Raw genomic sequence first — 5,000 nt, forward strand, 5'->3', positions numbered from 1 at the left:
AATAATACATTACAATAAAAAAATGCATAAATGATTTTTTAAGTATTGTTTATTATTATTTTTTTAATTATCGTGTATTTGGAGTGCACAAATAAAAGGTTTTTATATATGTATATATATATATATATATATACATGTGTGGGTGTGTGTATATATATATATATATATATATATATAAATATACATGTGTGTGTGTATATATGTATATATAGATATACACACACACATGTGTATATATATAAATATAAATATTATAGATATACATGTGTATATATAAATATAAATATATATATATATACACGTGTGTGTATATAAATATATATATATGTGTATATATATATATATATATGTATGTATACACATATATATATACACATGTATATATATATATTTATATATACACACACACACACATATATATATATATATATATATTTATATATATATATATAAACCTTTTTTTGTGCACGCAAATACTCGATAATTTAAAAAATATATATAAACAACTAATACTTAAAAAATCTTTTTTTTTTAAACCTGCCATGTCTTAAAGAATAAATACGATTGAAAAAAAATACATTTCCAAATAAAAACATGTATGTATTGTTTATTTAATGGCAATGTATTATTTTTTCTACACAGGAAAAAAAATGACATTCATAATTGAATAAATGTGTTTTTATGATGTAAACTGTGCAGTCTTAAAATATGTATGGAATGTTTTTTTAATATTAAAAAAACTGCCAGTTAAAAGCGCCTGTACTCAAAACTGGTTTGAATGAGAATTTAATTCTGAATTGAATGGTCACTCCAGGAATGGGAATTTAATCAAATGGTTAGGACAAGCGGTAGTAAATGGATGGATGGATGGGTTAGCTTGTGTGTTTATTTGGTGTCTGACAACACGGAGCACAAGCTGGCTAAAATGTGTCTTTTGTCCTCAAGGTGGCGACAAAGAATAGGTTTAGTTTGACTGTCAGTAGGGTGAGCTTACTTTGTGTGTGTTTTTGTGTTTCTACCCGTCTTGAGGCATCAACAAGGAAAAGTATCTTCCATATGAGGAGGTGTGAACACGTGATGACATAACTCATCTAATAGAGAATGTCTCATTTGCAACCCTGCTGGTGACATTTATCAAAGTGAGGGTGCTCCCAAAAAGGAGGGATTTTTTCAAATTGACCATGTGTCGCTTTTAAAAGTGCTCCCCCGTTGGCCAACATAGGTAATAACAAGTGTGTGTAAAAAATTAAAATGGCCAAAATTAATTTTAAATGAAAGCTGCAAACAGCGATGGACGGGACCGACTTTTGCTGGTGTTTCCTGCCTTTACCCATTCAACATATCTTTACCTGCACATTACCTACCTTCTCTGCATCCTGGGGTCACACTGGTGCTTCTTTCTGTCACCCATACACGCTGGTGCTTCCTGCCATCACCCAGACAACATATCTTTACCTGCACATTACCTACCTTCTCTGTATCCTGGAGTCAAACTTTCACCCAGTCAACATATCTTTACCTGCACATTACCTACCTTCTCTGCATTGTGTGGTCACGCTGGTGCTTTCTGCTTTTAAGCAGCCATCTTGAGACGGCAGCAGTAGCAGCACAGTGGTTCTTTGAAGGCTCGCAAAGTCAAAACCAGAGCAGTTAGAAAAACTCTTTCATCAACTTTTAATCAGAAGGGTTCAATCCCTCTCCTGTGCGAGTTTGAAGCCGACACGACAAACGCGCTCAGAGGAGATAATGTTTGAAAAAAGGTGACGGGTTTTTACAAAACTTTTGTTTTGAAGGGGTAATTGACAACTTCCTGTTGATTTTTGCTGAAGGATGTCAATGAATGAAATGTAGGTCTAAGTGAGACCTACATAGAGGTTTTTGTTTCATGTCTCTACAACTTTCCTACCGGAAGTTACAAGCAGTTTTGTCCGTGTTTTCTTCCCAAAAGCAGTTTTGTCAGTGTTTTATTCTTAGGGGGCGCTAGAGCGCAATTTTGAGTTTTGGGTTTATTTGTTTTTTTTATATAAGATGGCAATTCTCACCAGTCCTGATGTGTGTGTCCAGTTTGATGAGTTTTGTAGCATTTTAAGGGGGTCAAATTACAGCTCAAAGAGGCAAAAATGACATTTTTAAGGAAACTTTTGTTTTGAAGGGGTTTTTGCCAACTTCCCTTTGATTTTTCCTGAAGGATGTCATTTTGTGAAATCTAGTTCTAAGTCAGACCTACATAGAGGTTTTGTTTCATGTCTCTACGACATTCCTAACGGAAGTTACAAGCAGTCTGTGATTTTTCCTAGGGGGCGCTAGAGCGCAATTTTGAGTTTTGTTTGTTTTGTTTTTGATTAGATGGAAATTTTCACCAGTCCTGATGTGTGTGTCCGGTTTGGTGAGTTTTGAAGCATTTTAAGGGGGTCAAATTACAGCTCAAAGAGGCAAAAATGACATTTTTTCGGAAACTTTTGTTTTGAAGGGGTTTTTGCCAACTTCCTTTTGATTTTCGCTGAAGGATGTCAGTTTATGAAATCTAGGTCTAAGTCAGACCTACATAGAGGTTTTTGTGTCATGTCTCTATGACATTCCTACCGGAAGTTACAAGCAGTTTTGTCTGTGTTTTTTTCCTAGGGGGCGCTAGAGCGCAATTTTGAGTTTTGGTTTTTTTTTTAAATTAAATGGCAATTTTCACCAGTCCTGATGTGTGTGTCCAGTTTGATGAGTTTTGTAGCATTTTAAGAGGGTCAAATTACAGCTCAAAGAGGCAAAAATGACATTTTTAAGGAAACTTTTGTTTTGAAGGGGTTTTTGCCAACTTCCTGTTTATTTTTGCTGAAGTGTGTCAGTGCATGAAATCTAGGTCTAAGTCAGACCTACATAGAGGTTTTTGTTTCATGTCTCTACGACATTCCTAACGGAAGTTACAAGCAGTCTGTGATATTTCCTAGGGGGCGCTAAAGCGCTATTTTGAGTTTTTTTTTTTTTTTTTTTTTTTTTTTTAGATGGCAATTTTCGCCAGTCCTGATGTGTGTGTCCAGTTTGATGAGTTTTTGAAGCATTTTAAGGGGGTCAAATTACAGCTCAAAGAGGCAAAAATGACATTTTTAAGGAAACTTTTGTTTTGAAGGGGTTTTTGCCAACTTCCTGTTTATTTTTGCTGAAGGGTGTCAGTGCATGAAATCTAGGTCTAAGTCAGACCTACATAGAGGTTTGTGTTTCATGTCTCTACGACATTCCTAACGGAAGTTAAAAGCAATCTGTGATTTTTCCTAGGGGGCGCTAGAGCACAATTTTGAGTTTTGGGGGTTGTTTTTTTTTTATTAAATGGCAATTTTCACCAGTCCTGATGTGTGTGTCCAGTTTGATGAGTTTTGTAGCATTTTAAGGGGGTCAAATTACAGCTCAAAGAGGCAAAAATGAAATTTTTTCGGAAACTTTTGTTTTGAAGGTGTTTTTGCTGACTTCCTTTTGATTTTTGCTGAAGGGTGTCATTGCATGAAATCTAGTTCTAAGTCAGACCTACATAGTGGTTTTTGTTTCATGTCTGTACGACAGTCCTAACGGAAGTTACAAGCAGTTTTGCCTGTTTTTTCCTAGGGGGCGCTAGAGCGCAATTTTGAGTTTTTTGTTTTTTTTTATTAGATGACAATTTTCACCAGTCCTGATGTGTGTGTCCAGTTTGATGAGTTTTGTAGCATTTTAAAGGGGTCAAATTACAGCTCAAAGTGGCAAAAATGACATTTTTAAGGAAACTTTTGTTTTGAAGGGGTTTTTGCCAACTTCCTGTTTATTTTTGCTGAAGGGTGTCAGTGCATGAAATCTAGTTCTAAGCCAGACCTACATAGAGGTTTTTGTTTCATGTCTCTACGACCTTCCTAACGGAAGTTACAAGCAGTTTTGTCTGTGTTTTTTCCTAGGGGGCGCTAGAGCGCAATTTTGATTTTTTTTTTTTTTTTTTTATTAGATGGCAATTTTCACCAGTCCTGATGTGTGTCCAGTTTGATGAGTTTTTGAAGCATTTTAAGGGGGTCAAATTACAGCTCAAAGTGGCAAAAATGACATTTTTAAGGAAACTTTTGTTTTGAAGGGGTTTTTGCCAACTTCCTGTTTATTTTTCCTGAAGGGTGTCAGTGCATGAAATCTAGTTCTAAGCCAGACCTACATAGAGGTTTTTGTTTCATGTCTCTACGACATTCCTAACGGAAGTTAAAAGCAGTCTGTGATTTTTTTCCTAGGGGGCGCTAGAGCGTAATTTTGAAGTTTTTTTTGTTTTGTTTTTTTATTAAATGGCAATTTACACCAGTCCTGATGTGTGTGTCCAGTTTGATGAGTTTTTGAAGCATTTTAAGGGGGTCAAATTACAGCTCAAAGAGGCAAAAATGACATTTTTAAGGAAACTTTTGTTTTGAAGGGGTTTTTGCCAACTTCCTGTTTATTTTTGCTGGAGGGTGTCAGTGCATGAAATCTAGGTCTAAGTCAGACCTACATAGAGGTTTTTGTTTCATGTCTCTATGACATTCCTAACGGAAGTTACAAGCAGTTTTGTCTGTGTTTTTTCCTAGGGGGCGCTAGAGCGCAATTTTTAGTTTTTTTGTTTTTTTTATCAGATGGCAATTTTCGCCAGTCCTGATGTGTGTGTCCAGTTTGATGAGTTTTGTATCATTTTAAGGGGGTCAAATTACAGCTCAAAGAGGCAAAAATGACATTTTTTCGGAAACTTTTGTTTTGAAGGGGTTTTTGCCAACTTCCTGTTTATTTTTGCTGAAGGGTGTCAGTGCATGAAATCTAGTTCTAAGCCAGACCTACTTAGAGGTTTTTGTTTCATGTCTCTACGACCTTCCTAACGGAACTTACAAGCAGTCTGTGATATTTCCTAGGGGGCGCTAGAGCGCAATTTTGAGTTTTTTTGTTGTTGTTTTTTTAGATGGCAATTTTCACCAGTCCTGATGTGTGTGTCCAGTTTGGTGAGTTTTGTAGCATTTTAAGGGGGTCAAATTACAGCTCAAAGA

At 35.7% G+C, this 5,000-nt stretch overlaps 1 protein-coding gene across 1 annotated transcript in view; it reads left to right on the forward strand.

The window, feature by feature from the left end:
- scfd1 (sec1 family domain containing 1) overlaps window positions 1–5,000 on the forward strand; it is a 34,861-nt gene that overhangs the window by 5,621 nt on the left and 24,240 nt on the right. The window lies entirely within an intron of this gene.

Source organism: Nerophis ophidion, linkage group LG24 (assembly GCF_033978795.1).
Source record: "Nerophis ophidion isolate RoL-2023_Sa linkage group LG24, RoL_Noph_v1.0, whole genome shotgun sequence".
Classification (NCBI taxonomy): Eukaryota; Metazoa; Chordata; class Actinopteri; order Syngnathiformes; family Syngnathidae; genus Nerophis; species Nerophis ophidion.